Below are 20010 nucleotides of genomic sequence, written 5' to 3'. Positions count from 1 at the left end.
TTTAAATTGATCTTTTGGGGGTTCCGGGAATGTTGGGCTTTGACTTCTCCCCAAGTTGAGGTGAACCCTCACCACTAAATTCCAGTCTTAAGCGGAGTACGCAAGGGCTGCAAACGGTTGGTTTGGCAGGAATCGGCTGACTTTCGGCCCATGCGTACAGCTTTGTGTGACAGAAGCCGGTCTACTGACTGGCTGCATCCAATTAGCGCTTGCTGCGAGCACTAATCACTGTCTTGGGGGGGGGGGGGGGGGGAGGCCCCCTTACAGACCACAATAGCTTAGTGGGGAGATTGCCGCACTAATGACGGATATGTTAGAACAGCGATCTGTATGGTGTGTTGTTTTTTTTTTGGTTAAGCCTGCTAGGTTAAATGAAAAAAAAAAAATAATAATAAAAACCTAGTGTGTACCCCCACATTATGCATGTGTTAAGTGCCAAAACATATACTGTCTTCTGAATATCTTGCAGATGATTGAAGGGGGGGGGGGATTTGCAGCAAACTGACTGACTCACCTGTAATCTCAGCCGTTTAATACAATTGCTAGATTTTATTTTCAGAGGATTTCAGCTGTTTATTTCCTTACCGTTCCGCTTGTCTTTTTAATATCTCTATCTGCCATGCTGCTTTTTTTTTTTTTTTAAATTAAATCAATTTGTTTTCTAAATTGTAAATCTCTGTGTGTTCCTTTTTCATCCCCATACAAACATATTGGACATTTTTTTATTAGAATTTGTAATAAATTGTACTTAAAAACACGCAGAGGTGCACCAACACACTTAAAGGGATAACCATTCTTTATTACAATCAAAATGAATTGGTTTGACCAACCCTAGGAGCCAGAGCAGTGCAATGAAGGCCAATAGTTGTCTCAATCTTTATAAAGCTGCCTACTTCCACCCCTGCACAGGAGTATGCCGGGAAGATCACCCACAGAGATCCTGCCACTGCTGGCATCAGGGGAAAGAATGCCTTGTTCAATCACTGTGGCAGGACTGGACCTTGTAAAACAGAAGTTTGTTTTTGAGATGATGGACAGTTGGCTTGTGACTGCCTTTGCGGGCATTGTGCTTCAGGGATGAAGGGACATTGCATGTTCCCAGATGTCACAAAGGCACCAATATCTGTATGTGATCTGATTCCTGCCCCACTGGGAGCAGGATGATAGGTGCTGACTGAAATTTCATAGCAACTCAGTTGCTCCTGCTATTAAGTTGAGGAGCTACACCAGTGATGGTCAATGTTCTTGGTGCAGGGAGCCTTGAGTGCATCCCCTGACATGAACAATGAGCTACATATAATATTCAGTGATTGTAATGCTACAGAAAACGAATCAGAGACAGCAGATATGCAACCGAAGATGGACAAAGACAACGGCATGCTCCAAAAAATGGTCAGAGACTGTAAACACGTTATAGGAGCTGCTGGAGACTGGGGTGATGCTTCCGGCGATCATTGCTATGTAAAGCCCATTTACAAATTAATGCTTACACATTTGTGATTTCTACAGTTCCCTAAAAAAAAAAGTACTTGGTCATATTTCTTATTTCTCTCAGCAAGATCAATTATAAATAAAAAGTATCTTTAGGTAGAATTTAGAGCCAGCAGCATATTACAAGGAACAGTCAGTATACATAGACAACCATGCTGGTGACCTCACCCATGGCATTTGTCTGGCTCTACTCGGCAGGCCATGAAAAATAATACAATTAAAAGGACTAATGTGCGGTACACATGGGGAGGTTATTTTTTTTGTTCAACCCAGTGGGCTAAACAGGAAAAAAACAAACAGAGGTTGCTATGTACTAATACACTGATCAGAATAAGGTACAGAATACACTGATCAGCGCTCATAACCACTGGCTGCAATCGCTGATCATATGCTAATTTTCCAGCATGCGCTTTCTATAAAAGCCGGCCATTTGACTGGCTTCTGTCGGACAGGCTACTGTACACATGGGCCGAACGGCAGCTGGTTTGTTGAACCGGCTGATATTTTGGCCTGTGTGTACCAGCCTTAACGGTCAGTAGCTTTGTATTTTGATATATAAATATCGGTCTCCTTGATACCTCCACATAGCTTCTATATATTTCCACAATATTGAGTACTAAGAGGGAACTAAATCCCCAACAAGTGCTTGCTCCCAGACTAACCAACTATGCTGAGACTTGTCGTTCTTCTTGTCAATCAGTGCCTTAACCAAAAAATACACTAGAAGTCACACTGGCAGGTGCAAAATAAAGCTGCAGGCCAAAAAAAAATAATTGGAGACCCCATTCTTTTGTGATCTCTCTGCTCAACTGAAGATGACACACCTCACTCACACGCCCTAATATATTTTAAAGAATTTATTAGGCCAAGCATAGTGGTCTCCTTAAAGATGGCTACTGCACTTCTGCATATTCAGTTTAACCCTGTCCACACTACAGAAGGATAATGCAACAGCAACAAAGGAAGATGTTCCGTAGCAGTTAGCACAGTCCAAGTTACACATGAGACAGACACCAGAAACAGTCCAAGCAGGTTTGTCCTGCACTTATATAGCAAGACAGTAAACACATTTGTAATGCAGGAGGGCTTCAAACAGCATGCCCAAATTACAAACAAACATTGCCCTTGTGCAAGCAACAAACTAAAATCAAGTGCTGGCAAAACAAGGCTGATCCATGGAGGTCCACCTAGCAACTTACAGGACTTAAAGGATCTGCTACTAACAGCTTGGTGCCAGAAACCACAGCATAGCTTCAGAGGTCTAGGGGCACCCATAACCCCCACCCCACACACACACACACTTTATCTGTTCACACCTTTACTAGATTCTACAAACGGGTAGCTGGCTTGCAAGCTTGAGAAACAGGCATGGTGATGAAAAACCCAGGAAGCATTGAAATCCCTGCTAGAGTTAACAGTAACAGGGGAAGGGGTTTCCTGACCTTTACTGGCAAAAGCCTGAATCACCCTCAGACAAACTCACTGGGAAATGATGGATGACAAGGTGGCCTTCCCCTAATAAAAAAAAAAAAAAAAAAGAAGAAAAAGGCCATTATTTCGTATAGAAGCGACAGCATTCAGGTAAACCCTAACCAAATCCAGACCATGATGAGCTACTTCACGCGAGAAGGACTGGAACAAAGAAGGCAGAACAATGTCCTCATTCAGGTAAAAAGGATGACACCACCTTTGGCAAGAAGGAAGGCAAGGATGGAATACAACCTTACTTCTGTATAGAACCAAAACAGGCTGCTTGAAAAGACAGCACTGACAGCTCGGGCCATCCTGCATGCCAAAGTGATAGCCACCAAAAAGACCACTCAAATGGCTTTTAAGAGCTGACAGTACCAAATTCAAGTCCAAATAGGTCAACTACGTTTACATTTGGGAAACAACCTAACACCTTGTAGGAAAGTACAAACCAGGGGGTGACCAGCCAGAGGGTGTTGAAAGAGGCCAGCCAAGGCAGAAACCTGACCTGTAATATTACTTCAGATCAGATATTTAGCACAAGTAGGATTTTATACATTTACAATCTTCAAAAATGTATACAGTAACTGTGTCCAGTTATGAATTATTGATCCACCAGAAAGAATAATGGTCCCAGCTGTTTTTCTGATATTCATAGACACTAAATACTGATTCTTTATGCATCATAAAACCAAACCAATGTAACTATACCCAAATATTAGGAACTCTCACATTTTACCATAAAGATGGCAGGTTTTGTGTCTAACATCTCCTCTCAGCGCAACAAGGCAGAAGGTTTTATGATTGTGCACTGCTCGGGATGGGAGTTATGTGTTATTACACTTTTCAAGATTTTTAATACTAAAATACACACGTCTTAAAGGCTAGGGTAGACTTTATTTTTAACTGTGCTAATTGGGATGCAGATACAAATACTGGTGTCCAGTGAGGAACGTATGGAAGCACACAGAACCAACATTTGGCCAATCCGCAACACTGCATTGTTAGAATGCTATGCATATTCCAAATAAACTTTTTCTTGGCTGCATCATGACTGATGGTAAAAATGAAGATAAGTGAATATATGATCCAGGCCTACTTGCTCCTGGCTGGATCACCTAATCCCCATCACCTAATATCGCATTATCCCCACCTCCTAATAACCTCCACCCAATACAACCCCCTCTTCTTAATACCACCATTGCCTAATACCCTCAGTACTTAATAATACCATCCCCTCTTTCTAATACTCCCACCTCCCAAAACCTCCACTACCTAATGCCATCCCCTCTTTTCAACACCTCACCACCTAACACTTCCATCACCTACTACCTCGTCATCTTATACACCCACCACCTAATACACTTATTACCCAATACCTCCACCTTCCAATAACCCCATCACCTAAGAACTCCACCTGCAATTACCCCATACCTTATTACTTCCACCTCCCCAATACCCCCATCATCTAAAACCTCAACCACTCCCATCACCCAATACTATCCCCTCCTTCTGTTACCCCCACCACCTATACTCTTGTAACCTAATACTTCCACCACCTAATATCCCCATCACATAATACATTCTTCACCTACAACCCTCACTGCCAAATACTTCCATTACCTATTTCCCCATCATTTTATACACCCACCACTGAACACTCTAATACCTCACCTAATACCTCCACCTTCCAGTACCCCATTATTATTATTCACTTCCACCTCCCAATACCTACACCACCAAATACCTCTTTATACCGCCACCTCTTAATAACTCCATCATTTAATATTCCCATCACCTAACTGCCCTACCATTATGAATCTTCTTGGTATTGGTTTCCCCTCAACTATACCTGTCGGTTTATTATTTTTCTTTGGTGGAACTGGCCATTGCTTACAGTCACAACGTATACAGCAGGACCTGCCAAGCATCGACTTTCTCTCCACTCTAGCTACCAAGGACACAAGTGATATCATTTTTTTTTATTATTATTATTTCAGGCTATATTGGATATGTATTTCGAGAATTTTAATAAAGCTATAATTTGTGGGAAAATAAGAAATGGTCGCCCAACCCAAAAGGACGCTGAGTAACTTAGACGTTCTGCACGCTCACTTCTTATACAACAACTAACTAGATTGTTCCTTTCATACCACCATTATGCAGCTCTAGTAGAAAAAAAGGTTGACATAACATTTCTCAATGGACTACAGAAACTTTCTGAGATTGAACCTTCGTCTGGCATTTTGTTAAACGAGACCCTCTGTATCCCACTTCAGTGTAGAGTTGTGAAAACAACTGCTGGTTAGTTAGTTACATATGTAATACTAAAAATTACTAAAACAATCAGGTTAGCTCTAAGTGAATATACAGGAACCATTACATCTGGTAAGAAATCCTTTTGCACAGAGTCTTTGCCACTGCCCTACCTCCTTTCTTCTGGGTTATTAGTGGCATCACCATATTGAGGAAGCCCCATCCTTTCCTTCCTGTAAAAACCCACCCAAGTGTCTCCCACTCCTGTCCTTCAACATATAAAGCAGCCACTTCAATTACAAGCCCAATTTTAACTTTCAGCTAGTGTGTGGTAACTCACATTGACTCATTTAAGCAAATGGCACTGGCAGAAATGCTAAATAGTTTCTTGACAAAAAACACACTAAGGCTTTGCCTTATCTAAAACATCCTATAAAAATTACAACTGAATTTGGTCAACTTTGTCCTTCCAAATTTTTTTTTAACTTGTATAGGGCCAGGCTGAAAACATTTTAACAGTGTTGTTGATTCAGAAAAAGTTAAACTAAGCCCCATTAAGCCAATGAGAATTCCATGTTCCTGGGAAGGAGCCACCTTCACCCAATGGACCGCCGCTGCCTTGATGATATAAATCCAAGAATCTAAAGTGGCGTCCTTGCAAATGGCACAGAAGACACTGCAAAAGAGGCCCGCTTCCCCTTAGGAAAATAGGATTTTATACATTGTATGCCCTGTATGAGCTGTTCTCAAGATTATCTGCCTGTACCATGAGGTGCCAAGATCCCATAACCTGTCCGTAGCTCTACTTAATATCTATCGGCTCAAGTGGGCCTAATTAGCTCATTCAGAATCCCTAATTCCCACTGCCTCTCTCTGATCCCTCTGCGGGGGGTTTTCCGCGCTTTCAGATTGGATGGCTCTTCTGTTTTAATTAAGTACTTTAGTGGAAAATCGTGGAGTTAAGGAAAAAGACGCTGATAATCCAAAAGCTGAGCCTACTACAGCTCCCCTCCTTGTTGGCTTACCTCTATACAGGCTATCCCTCCTTCAGCCCATCATGAATGCTGCTGCCAAACCTCACCTCACCAACCTCTCATTGTCAGCCACCCCTCTGTGCCAACTCCTCCACAGGCTTCTGACATCCCACAAATAAAACTCAAAATGCTAACAAAATATAAAGCCATCCACCACTCTGCCCAGAGCTACAACCCCAACCTTGTTTCAAAATATCAACCAAACCGTCCTCTTTGCTCTTCGTAAGACCTCCTGCTCTCTAGCTCCCTCGTCACATCCTCCCATGCAAGTCTGCAGGACTTCTCCAGAGCCTCTCCAATCTACTGGAACTCCCTACCCCAGTCTATATCGCTTTCTCCTACTCTGTCTTCTCTAGGCGATACCTGTAAACTCGTCTTTTTTGAAAATTCTATCCCATCTATACCTAATAAACTGAACATTTACTTTCTCCATTAGCTCTTCCATCACAGCAATAACCTTCTGCATCACTTACCTCTACATTTAGAAGATAAGATCTTATGAGCTGGGCCCTCTAGTATTGATTTTTATTTTAACTATAATGTCTACCTTTATTTTTTAAAGTGCTCTGCAATCTATTGGTTCTATACAAATTCTGTGTAATAATAAAAAATGATATGTTGTACAATTTTGGCTTAGACTGTCAGCAGTGATCCAGGTTGAATCCTGGTGTATTACAAGATATCATCTGTGCAGGACAGAACCTTACTTCAGGCGGGCCAGATCGAGAGGTGATCTGCCACAATGTCATCATTTACTAAACCAATCCAAGGAGGTGCAATAACCTAGAACAGTGGTCACCAATCTTTCAGAACTCACAGACCACTAAGCTAACAGTTTTGAATCCCACAGACCACTAACATTAATTTTACATGCCTTATGGCCCCCTACCCCTGGGTCACACTGCTGTCTTATACACACAATACTCTGGCTCCCTATACCCCTCGGCATCTCACTGCTGTCTTACACAGACTCATCATTGGGTTTCACCTCCTTATCCAGCCATATGCTTTAGTTCCATGCTTCCTCCTACAGTCTGATCAGCACTGTCATTGGAAGTCTCCTCCTTCACCTCTCACTCTTTGCACTACTCCTCATGCCTCTCTCTGAGTTCACAGGAGCCGGAACTACAGAATGGGCATCAGGTATCACTGCGCGCTAACAGTATTGACTGTTAGCAGGCATTGAGAACAATGGAAACTATTTTGGGCCGTATACATCCACCACAATGTTGATTTGCAGTAGAAACCCCCGGGGACCACCAAAATTTTCTCATGGACCATAAGTGATCCACAGACCACTGGTTGGCGACCGCTGACCTAGAATACCCCCAACTGAAAGCATTGATTAAGTGTCAATAAAGAGTGTACTAATCCATTTTACTAACACAGGTTTAGGAGCTTTTTCCCTTATAGCTCAATTCACTATACAGAGAGTAGATGGAAAATTTCCCTTGCCTGCCTCATTCATTCATATTATTTCAGTTCTTTCAATTAAGGAGGATCAGCACCACGTGGGCATTAACTAGGGTGTTCTGCATGCAAATACAGCCTGCCTAGAACACCCACTTCTTTAGACTGACACCCATCCATCAAGGCATTTTCATATTTGCATATTTCCACCCAGTAGCTGGCCCTGTTTTCGCTTTGAGAAGAGGAGTACGGAGGCACTGGTGGGAGGGGCGGGCGGGGTGCTGTACATAGCTTCCTAAAAACATCGCAACTCCCTGCCAGCCCCTCCCACCAGAAATGGCCTGCCTGCAATGCACAGAGTTCCTGGGATGACATCACTGGGTGCAAAATAAGGTATGACATGAAAACAGTAAGTTTTTATTCAAAAATGTAATTAGCATGGCAGTGAGGGGAAAAGGAATAACTACAAAAGGCAAAAATATAAGTGGAATAAACATCACCTTTAACCCCTTCTCGACCAGCCGCCGCAGTTGTACTGTGGCAGGTTGGCTCCCCTGGACGAAACAACGTTACCTCACGTCCGTTCATGTGGAAAATAAGTGCAGCGCTCAAAATAAATCTCAGAATGAACTGAAAAAATAGTGTACATATATATAGAAAAGTGCACATAAATGATCTGAGAATAAACTCAAAATAATACAAACAGCATATAGATGTATAAGTATACACTAAAATGTACGTGTGCAGTAAACCTAAAATGAAATTAATATACTAAAGGTCACAACCACAAATGTGAAAATGGAATTTATGTGAAAAATATCCAAGGAAAAAATACAAGCCCTTAATGTTTGGAAAGGTAAACCAAACAATAAATAATAAATATCCAAAACTTGGTTAAAAATAACAGACGCTTGAACTGGATAACGATGTGACATAGAAAAACGTGCCCAAGCTTGATAAGTGATCCACCACCAGAGAGTCAAAAAGGCTTACTGGAACTATTGAACCCAAATGGGTGTACACCCAATGGGTCAATCAGACTTGTAGGGCTATACACTCAAGGGGAACTGTCACAAGGGACACAACCTCCAACCATAAGACCAACTCCAACAATAGACCTCAATGAGAACCGCATGGATAGTTGCTCCAATGGGACAAGTTTATGAAAAGGAAGAAGAAGTAGGCACATAGTGTAATCCCGTTTGAATCAGAATGTATTGATAAAAAAGGAGGAAATACACTCACATTTTGGTTGATAAAAAGCGCTTTAAAATAAACCAGTGACTTCAGCAGAGCGTTCCGACGCGTTTTGTCTAACAAGACATCATCTGGGGTGCTCATCTGCTGTAGGCACTGTACTTAAAAAATAAAAATGTACCTGGGTAATGAGCCACAGCCTCATGGTGTCAATTGTGTGGATTAACATCCACTTCCGGGAACAAACAAAATGGCGTCACCGTGTGCGCTCCAAGCCTCGTTCTGAAGGTGCTGGAGCCGGAAGTGACATCACTTTTGGGATTAAGCAAAATAGCGCTGCCACATGCTCTCCAAGCCTCAATATGAAGAGGTTGGGAACAAAAACAGCGCCACTAGGTAAAACGGAACCATATGTTAAACAGGGAATGAAATAAATGATGACATGGACCGCAAAACCGGAAATGACCCTAACCACAAAGATCACAACCATGTGTGAAGCAAGCCTCGTTTCTAAAGGCCTGAAATGACATTGGCACAAAATAACACCAATCACATCTCAAGGATGAATGCATAAACAAAGAAGATAAAGATAAAGGGATGATCTGACTAAACCCAAAAATAAACTAAAAAACTACCCCATCTCAGGACAGACAAAATCCTTAAACGGGGATAAGTGAAATAAATTTAAATTTGTAAATTATGCATAGGGTGACACCATGAGGTGGGATCCATGACACAGAGTCACCCGGCTATACAATATTCCATATAAAATATACATATAGCCCTAAAGATACATAATAATCAAAACAAAAACAAACATGTTATAAAATATAATTTAGAGAGAACTCAACATCCATTGCACTCCAATGAGAAAATAATAAACAACCCTTATTAATAAAGGTGTTAATGTCCCACTCGATGTTCAAGTCACGCGGAAAGTAGGACTAATTCATATATTCAATACATTTCCAGACATGAGACGCCTCTAGTCATGGCACCCCCTCTCTATGGGGGGATATATTTGTTGATAATAATAAACTCTGAACCCTGTGGGTTACAATTGTGGTGATTTCTGTAATGTCTCAGTACATTATGCTTAGTATCACCACTTTTGATCTTAGCAATATGTTCTCCAACCCTAGTGGCAAATGTGCATATAGTCCTACCCACATATTGCCTGCCACAAGGACAGGTGATCATATACACAACGTATTTAGTAGTGTATGTACAGAAAGGTTTAATGGGGTAAACTCGGTTAGTAACATTGATTTTAAATTCAGTAGTTTTAGATCTCCCACGTAAATTGTGTTGACAAACAATACACCTCTTACAGGGATAGTAGCCCACCAAGGGCTACTATCCCTTACGTACCTTGAGTCAGCTTGCCTTTTGGATACTAGGGGGCGCGTGCGCACCGTGACGCCGGAGCTGATGCGCGTGCCCAGCGGTCGCGATGACTGGCGGGCACCCACGATTGTGCCACACAGAGACAGAACGGAGATGTGTCAATGTAAACAGACAGCTCTCCGTGCTGTCAGGGGTGAGGAGAGCAATCTGTTGTTCATACTAAGTATGAACAACGATCGCTCTCCTCACTCAGGCAGTCCCATCCCCCCCGTTAGAATCACTCCCTAGGACACACAATTAACCCCTTGATCGCCCCCTAGTGTTAACCCCTTCCCTGCCAGTGACATTTACACAGTAATCAGTGCATTTTTTTAGCACTGATCGCTGTATAAATGCCAAGGGTCCCAAAAATGTGCCAAAAGTGTCTGATCTGTCTGCCATAATCCCGATAAAAATCGCTGATCACTGCCATTACGAGTAAAAAAAAAAAAAAAAAAAGATAATAAAAAATCCAAAAATCTTTCCCCTATTTTGTAGATGCTATAACTTTTGCGCAAACCAATCAATATACGCTTATTGCGATTTTTATTACCAAAAATATGTAGAAGAATACATAAAATTTGCTTTTAAAAAATAAACTTGGGAAATTTATTATAACAAAAAGTACAAAATATTGTGTTTTTTTCAAAATTGTTGCTCTTTTTTGTTTATAGCGCAAAAAATAAAAACCACAGAGGTGATTGAATACAACCAAAAGAAAGCTCTATTTGTGGGAAAAAAAGGACGTCAATTTTGTTTGGGTACAGCGTTGCACGACCGTGCAATTATCAGTTAAAGCGACAGGTAAAACATTACCTGGTCATTGAGCAGGCAAATCTTCCTTGCTGAAGTGGTTAAACTGACACTGGTCAAAAAAAAAAAAAAAAGTGAGTTTTGTTTAGTTCTACTGTCTAATGCTTGCAAAAAAAAGACAGTTTCATAAAAAGAAAGCCTTGTTTGTCCTTAAAAAAAACAATATATTTGTTGTCTTAAACATTTCACGCACAGCCTATAGCATGATGACGGCTGGGCAGGACTCTCGCCAATCCGAGATTCATTGCTATAAGCAAGGATAATGTGTATATATAAAAAAAAAATAAAATACCTATCACTTCCCCAGAGTAGTACAATGTTACTATGGTAACATTATATTGCTCTGGTAGAGTGTTGAAAAAAATATATATATATATTATTTATTTTCCAAAAGAGAGCGGCATTCACGGGTCTTGAAAGAGCACAATGAAGGTTTCATTTCGATGAGGTACAAGATAATCTTCAGGATTTTATATATTATGTATTTTAAAAAAAAGATACAAAGTAAAACAAAAATATTACATTTTTCTTTTTTCATACTGTCACCAGTCCCTGATCACTACCACACCAGTTATATGACAACGCTGTACTCCACTGGTGACAGTATGTAAGGAAAAAAAAAAAAAATCAAATTTCTTACGTTTTCAAAAAATTAAGACAAAAAACTCACCATGCCTCTTACTAAATACCTTGGACTGTCCAAATTCCAAAAAGGGGGATTTGCAAAATTTTTTTACAGAAACAAAGAAAAACGTGTTTTTTTTCAAAATGTCTTTGTTGTCTTCTTTCATTTATTTAGCAAAAAAAATAAAAACCCAGTGGGGATTAAATACCACCAAAAGAAAGCTCTAGATGTGTGAACAAAATGATTAAAAATTTTGTTTGAGTAAAGTGTTGCATGACCGCACCATTGTCATTCAAAATGTGAGAGCGCTGATAATTGGCCTGGGTAGGAAGGAGGTAAAAAGTGCCCTATAATGAAGTGGTTACAGCAGAACTCCACCCAAAAGGGGAAGTTCTGCTTTAAGTCCTCCTCCCCTGCCTCTTTTGGCATGGGGGGGGGAGGGGGTACCTAGTTTTGACAGGTACCTGGTCCCATTTCAGTTCGGAGAGGCTATGGGACAACTCTGTGAATGTCCTTGAGAGACCCAGCCAGAGCCCAGACTTGAACTCAATTGAACATCTCTGGAAAGATCTGAAAATGGCTGTGCACCGACGCTCCCCATCTGACCTGATGAAGCTTGAGAGGTCCTGCAAAGAAGAATGGGAGAAACTGCCCAAAAATAGGTGTGCCAAACTTGTAGCATCAATACTCAGAAAGACTTGAGGCTGTAATTGGTGCTAAAGGGGCTTCAACAAAGTATTGAGCAAAGGCTGTGATACTTATGTACATGGGATTTTTTTTTTTTTTTTTTGTTTTAATAAATTTGCAAAGATTTCAAACAAACTTCTTTGTGTCCTATTAAAATTCGGCAGCTACAGGATTTGTAGCTGCTGACTTTTAGTTATTTTTGAGAGTGAACCCCCTCTTTAAGTAAAGACAAGGTTCTTGCAGAATAAACAGGTTCATAGCAGAAATGTAAAGATTGTTCTGGTCCATAGGAGGTGAACAGGTGTCCGAGGCGAAGTGGTTAAACCTTGTCCCGCTTATATGAAAATACTTCCTAAGCCTTGTACATGAAGTTCTTGGTAAAGAGGATTGTACAATCAGATTGAAACTAATATGCTGCAACTGAGAGGCAAAAATAATTTACGTTTCTCAGTAGCAAATGAATAGAATTGGCCAAACCAAACACTGATTAACCCGTTTGTGGAATAAATAGAAGCTTTGCTGCTCCCGCTTCTTTCCCTGTACCTCCAGCTCTAATCAGGTGCACGCCCAGGAGTTAATCGCCGCTCAACTGTTCCGCTTGTCAAGCAGAAATTAACAGGAAGCACAATCAAGGAGACCATGATTAAGCCCTTTAAGGGCTGAAAACGCATTGCAGTGGGAGGTGGACAAGCAATGCTATATGTTGTGAATCCTCTACTTATTATATTAAAGCTGCTTTACAGTAATGCAGACAGTCCCCGAGTTACGAACACCCGAGTTACGAACGACTCCTACTTACGAACGGCCTCAAATGCCGGCCACTTGTGCTCCACGCTGGTCCTGGATACCCGCAATATCCCACATCCATGCACAGGCAGACGTTACACTTACGAATGCAGTGTTTCCGACCCGAAGTTACACTTACAAATGCAGTGTTGCAACTCACGAACAAGTTCAACTTACAAACAAACCTACAGTCCCTATTGTGTTCGTAACTCGGGGACTTCCTGTAACAGCATCAGAACGTGACCTGATCATTTCTATTTGACAAGAGTAATTAAAAAGTGTATGTAAATCCACACTTTGTAAACAATCCATTCAGTTTAAAATAGAAATAGGGCAAACAATGAGTGTATAGATAAAGAACTGACCACGCTGTGCTCTCATACCTAGTGTGGTCACTTTTTAATAGGAAAGCAGAGGGAATGGCAGGAACACAAGGGATTTCACACAAAAGAAGCAATACAAAGAGGCACATGTCAGGAATATTAAGTGTTGAGTTAACCCTCAACACTTTAACCCCTGCCATTCCACACTTTGACTTCCAATGCAACAATAAAAGATGCATCTTCAGCACGGACACCGCAGAGGTAAACACTACTGTAATGCCGCGTACACACGATCGGAAATTCCGCCAGCAAAACTCCGATGAGAGCTTTTTGTTGGAAAATGCGACCGTGTGTATGCTCCATTGGTCTTTTGCTGGCAGGATTGCAGCCAGCAAAAGATTGGGAGCATGTTCTCTATTTTTCGGTCGGGAAAAGTTCCTATCCAAAAATGCGATCGTCTGTACAAATTCCGACGCGCAAAATTCCTACGCATGCTCGGAAACAATTTGACGCATGCTCTGAAGCATTGAACTTCATTTTCTCGGCTCTTCGTAGTGTTGTACATCACCGTGTTCTTGGCGGTCGAAAGTTCAGAGAACTGTGTGTATGCAAGGCAAGCTTGAGCGGAATTCTGTCGGAAAAACCATCCAAGTTTTTTCCATTAGGAAATATCCTAGTACCACATTTTTTATTGCCAAACTGTTTATGCAATCTCTGTGTGTAAAACAAAAATATCAAATACAACAAAGTGATTAAGGCCCCTTTCACACTACTGCGACTTCAAAGTTGCGTGATTTTGCCGCAATTACACCCGTAGACGTGGTGTATCTGGATTTTGCAAAAGCATTTGACACAGTTCCCCATAAACGTTTATTGTACAAAATAAGGTCCGTTGGCATGGACCATAGGGTGAGTACATGGATTGAAAACTGGCTACAAGGGCGAGTTCAGAGGGTGGTGACAAATTGGGAGTACTCAGAATGGTCAGGGGTGGGTAGTGGGGTCCCCCAGGGTTCTGTGCTGAGACCAATCCTGTTTAATTTGTTCATAAACGACCTGGAGGATGGGATAAACAGTTCAATCTCTGTATTTGCAGATGATACTAAGTTAAGCAGGGCAATAACTTCTCAGCAGGATGTGGAAACCTTGCAAAAAGATCTGAACAAATTAATGGGGTGGGCAACTACATGGCAAATGAGGTTCAATGTAGAAAAATGTAAAATAATGCATTTGGGTGGCAAAAATATGAAGGCAATCTATACACTGGGGGGAGAACCTCTGGGGGAATCTAGGATGGAAAAGGATCTGGGGGTCCTAGTAGATGATAGGCTCAGCAATGGCAGGCAATGCCAAGCTGCTGCTAACAAAGCAAACAGAATATTGGCATGCATTAAAAAGGGGATCAACTCCAGAGATAAAACAATAATTCTCCCACTCTACAAGACTCTGGTTCGGCCGCACCTGGAGTATGCTGTCCAGTTCTGGGCACCAGTCCTCAGGAAGGATGTACTGGAAATGGAGCGAGTACAAAGAAGGACAACAAAGCTAATAAAGGGTCTGGAGGATATTAGTTATGAGGAAAGGTTGTGAGCACTGAACTTATTCTCTCTGGAGAAGAGACACTTGAGAGGGGATATGATTTCAATATACAAATACCGTACTGGTGACCTCACAATAGGAATAAAACTTTTCTGCAGAAGAGAGTTTAACAAGACTCGTGGCCATTCATTAAAATTAGAAGAAAAGAGGTTTAACCTTAAACTACGTAGAGGGTTCTTTACTGCAAGAGCAGCAAGGATGTGGAATTCCCTTCCACAGGCAATGATCTCAGCGGGGGGCATTGATAGTTTCAAGAAACTATTAGATAAGCACCTGAATGACTGCAACATACAGAGATATACAATGTAATACTGACATAAAATCACACATATAGGTTGGACTTAATGGACTTGTGTCTTTTTTCAACCTCACCTAATATAACTATGTAAGATCTTGGATTCACAATGAACACAAAGTACCTAAAGGGGGAACATATAAAAGATAAAATATATCCCAAAAACTTGGTGTGTTCATCCTCTAAATCAGGGGTCTCCAAACTTTCCAAACAAAAGGCCGGTTTACTGTCCTTCAGACTACAGGGGGGCCAGAGTGGCAAGGGGAAGTAGAAAATGCCCCAGTGTCAGTAAAACAATGACATAGTGCCTGTAGTCAATAGAAGGAGGAATAGTACCCAATCATTAGTATTAAAGGGAGGAATAGTTTTCCATCATTGGTGTCAGTGGAAGGAAACATGCCCCATTGTTTATGTCAGTAAGAGTAATGGTTCCCCAATAGATGTGCCTGCACAGTACTTGTTTGGTTTTTCCCTATGTAGAACGAAACACATTGGCATGTTAACATATACACAACACCAACCGTCCTACAGTTGATACAATGTGTGGTGTAGAACATTTGCCCAATCAGTAACTTTGGTTGTATCCAAATATCTGCAATACAAACAGGAACCACAGGAAGAGGTGCCCCTATATCTACATCTCTTTTTTTGCCCCTGTACTCACTTTGTACCATCATATCTCTAATCAATGTAACACATCTATACATCAGTAGTGGTAAATCAGATACAAACTGACCGACTAAAAAGTCTATCTGTAAAAGATGCCAGTACTTGTTAAGGATACGCCTCAATTTTCCATGTTGATTTGAGAATAGTGTAATAATTCTCATTTGCTCGTCCAAATTACGTTTATTTGGGCCATTGAGTAGAGCATTTATAGATCTAGTCCTCACTCTACTGTAGGCTTTCTTTAAACAATTGTTGGAATATCCCTGATCTAATGTAGTTTGGTCCTCAGTTTGTCTGCCTCTTGTTTCAATATCATATCATCTAAGTAGTTCCAGCAAATTATGAGGTATTGACTGAAGGGGATAGAATTGCATGTAAGAGGGAGTTCCCAGCTGTGGGCTTGCGATTTGGCCCACTAGCCAGGAAATCCTCAAGTGTCTTTAAATTTGAACATCTAAAAAAGTAATTTGGTTAAAATCAAATGTCACGGTAACCTTCAGATCGAAGTCGTTTGAGTTCATATTGGAGATGTATTACTGTAGTAAGTCAACTGGACCGTTCCAAATTATAAAATTATTATTACGGCTTGCATACTTCGATGTCGTTTCATCCGTAACTTACTGCAATGGGACTGGATCGAAATCTTACACTGGTTTACTAAGTCACTTAACCACTTGCTTACTGGGCGCTTTCAACCCTTTCCTGCCCATGCCAATTTTCAGCTTTCAGCGCTGTCACTCTTTGAATGATAATTGCGCGGTCATGCAACACTGTACCCAAATGAAATTTTTATAATTTTTTCACACAAATAGAGCTTTCTTTTTGGGGTATTTAATCACTGCTGTTTTTTTTTTTTTTTTATTTTGCTAAAAAAAAAATTTTGAAAATAAATAAAATTTCATAAAATTTAGCAAACAGGTGATTTTGGCGCTGGTGGGCACTGATAGGCAGAACTGATATGTACTGGTAGGTGGCACTGGTGAGCATTGCTTAGCAGCAGTGGGTGTCTGTGTGCGGAACCGATGTCCCTCTGACAGAAGCTGGTAATTGTTTTTACCGATTTATGGGCTTCTGTTCGCACCATGTGATCAGCTGTCATTGGCTGACAGCTGATAACGTGGTAAGGGGCTGGGATCGGCTCCTTACTGCAATCTGTGATCAGCTGAGTCTCATTGACTCGCTGATCAGAGTGCGTTGTTTCCCCCCCCCCTCAGGGGGCGTGCAGGAAGCTCAAGCACGTGAGGACGTACATGGACACTCTCCTGGCAATTTAGGCCCAAGCTGTTGCTGTCTTTTGGCTATGGCGTGGGCGTGAGGAGGTTAAAAAAGATCAAATTAAAAAGAAAAAAACTTCTACCCCCCATCATTTTTTTTTTTTAAATCCCCTCTTACCCTTTTTGCTGGGTCGTCCTTCATAAATATACTCACACATTCATTAAATCCACCATTTCTCTGCAGTACTTGCCATTTTGCTACTGCCCACTTAGTCCCACATTGCGACCTTCCTCTCTGGTATTATCTGAAAAGTGGTTGTCTCTTCCTGATTCTTTCAGCTGGAGCCCCGATGACGTGCATGCACCACAGAACTACATCAGGGAGCTGGCTGCAAAAACCGTGAAGCGAAAGCTGGCTCCCTGATGAGGCGCCATGGCTCATGTGCTGTAGAATGCCCCGAAGCCCCCTGGGATGCACAATGTAAGTATCCCAGGAGGCTGAGAGCAGACAAGGGACATCATTTTCACCTAGGCAAGAAACTTGGTAGTGGAGTTTGTTAGAACAAAAGGTATTAACAAAAAAAAAAAAGAAAAAAAAAGGGAAATAATATAAAGTGGATAAAAGATCAATTTTAACCAATTAATAAATTAAGAGACATTTTGTATGCAATTGTGTTTTGTAAACTGCATTATTATCATTGTTAAAAAGAAAAACAAGAAAATGATTTACAAGCCAAGCATGTAAGCAGTGATCAGTTTTAACCAGTAATGGGACCCAGGCAGGAGTGCAACAGGAAATAAAGGGCCACGGGCAAAAAAAAAAGTTGAGAAATTCTGTCCTAGTTTCTTCATATAAAGACTAGTACATGGGAGGACAGGCAGCTTATTGGAGGATTAACTTTCCAATGATAGAAAACTGACAAATACTGATAAGTACAATATGCGTAAGGTCATGACATCACTGGTGAATAAATGTATCTGGTTCTCGGTACATCTGAGGATTGATTTCTCAGGGTTTTGGTTAAATGTAAAAACATGGCTATCAAGCCTTGAATAAAACTAAAAAGAAAATATCCAGTCCTATGCCATCACTGTATTAATAAAGAGTGTTAATATCTTTACCCCAGTAATACACACTGATACTAAAGGGAGCAGAAGGATAAGTATTTATACAGCAGTTGGTACACAAACAGGCACTAAGAGACAAGAGATGTCTTTAGAAAGATACCATTCAGTAATGCCTTAGAGTATCTGTATGATCATTTTAATAAAAGAAACCAAAATTTGTAGTATTCCAAAATCCCATTTAAGCACAGCTGGACAAATCACAGGAGCCAGATAACCAAGGCTCCTTAAAAATTACAATGATCACCTAAGGCCTCATGCACGCTGTGATTAAAAAATGTCACTTTTACAGGCGTTTGGCATTTTTTTCTAGCCTGTAAAAGCACCTCTATGTTAGCCTATGTGATCATGTATGAATAGGCATTTATAGACATAATAAAAGAGAATTTGCATGGCTGAAAAAAAAAAGACAAACATCAAAACGCGCATTCGGGAGATGAGCTAAAGAGCAGACAAAACGCTAGACGCGTTCAAACGTTTGTGCATTCGAATGACCAGAATAAATTATATTCTGGCAAATGGAATCCGATAACGCTCAAAAGCTTGACGTGCCTAAACATGTCTGAATGAAATACATGGCTTTAGGTAGGTTTTTTTTAAGCAGCTTTTCTCCAGCCAGGAAATGCAGAGGCATTCAGAGGAGAAAAGCAAATTCCCTTTGTGCATGAAGTCTTAAAAGAGAAGTATGTTTTTTTTGTAATTTTTTTTATTAAGAATTATACTTACCTAGATGGATGCTGCATCTGTCCCCCCGACGCCTCTAAACTGAGAACCGAGCGATTGAACACAGCCGATCGCTCGGTTCTGACAGCTCCCTGTGCAGAGAGCAGCAGACTGTCAGTCAGAGCTCTCTGCTCTGCCCCCTTCTTCGCTCATTGGGTTGCTGGGCTGTGGAGGGGATGGGGGGGGGGCGGCCGGCTCAGGCTCTCAGCGGCTCGCTGAGAGCTTGAGCCGGGTGTCAGTCCAGGGATCTGGTGGTACTTCTCCTTTAAGCTGGTCATAGAAAATAAAATGATCAGATTCCTCCATCCACACAAACAAGGTGAATGGAAGAATCCCCCCACTCGTCTGCCGGGATTTTGTATTCTGCCCTAGGTAATGCCCATATGTCATGCTGAACATCCATGATTAAAAGAGCTAAAATTTAAAGAATGAAAGGGGAGAGTCAGGGACAGTCAAGCTGGGAAACAAAGAACTAGATGATACTGGGCGTCCTCCAGCCAGAAAATGAGGTGGGCACTGTCCATCTCGCTACAGCTTCTAATGCACATTGGAAGAAGCTCACAGTATGCAGTGAAATCAGAGTAAGCGATTTTAGTCCAGGAGAGGAGCCGGTACAACTGTGCAAGACTGAAGGGAAAAGCTAAACTTCACTTACACATTTCTGCGTCCATCAGTGCGATGAGGAAAATTCAGCTTCACCGCTTGGTGGGAGAAGCTTCCTGGCAGGAAATATTGTCACATGCTCATTTTTCACTCTCCCAGACTGAGGTGTGACAACGCGTGGTGCTGGCACAGAGACCCGGGACTATCGCTCCACTACACCATACACACACACCGGAGTTACATTTCAAAGTCAACAGAACACGTTCCGCATTAACCTTAGAAGAATAGAGAACCGTTTTTCCAT

The sequence above is a fragment of the Aquarana catesbeiana genome, linkage group LG13 (genome assembly GCF_042186555.1).
Source record: "Aquarana catesbeiana isolate 2022-GZ linkage group LG13, ASM4218655v1, whole genome shotgun sequence".
Classification (NCBI taxonomy): domain Eukaryota; kingdom Metazoa; phylum Chordata; class Amphibia; order Anura; family Ranidae; genus Aquarana; species Aquarana catesbeiana.
Note: the sequence above shows the minus strand (reverse complement) of the source record.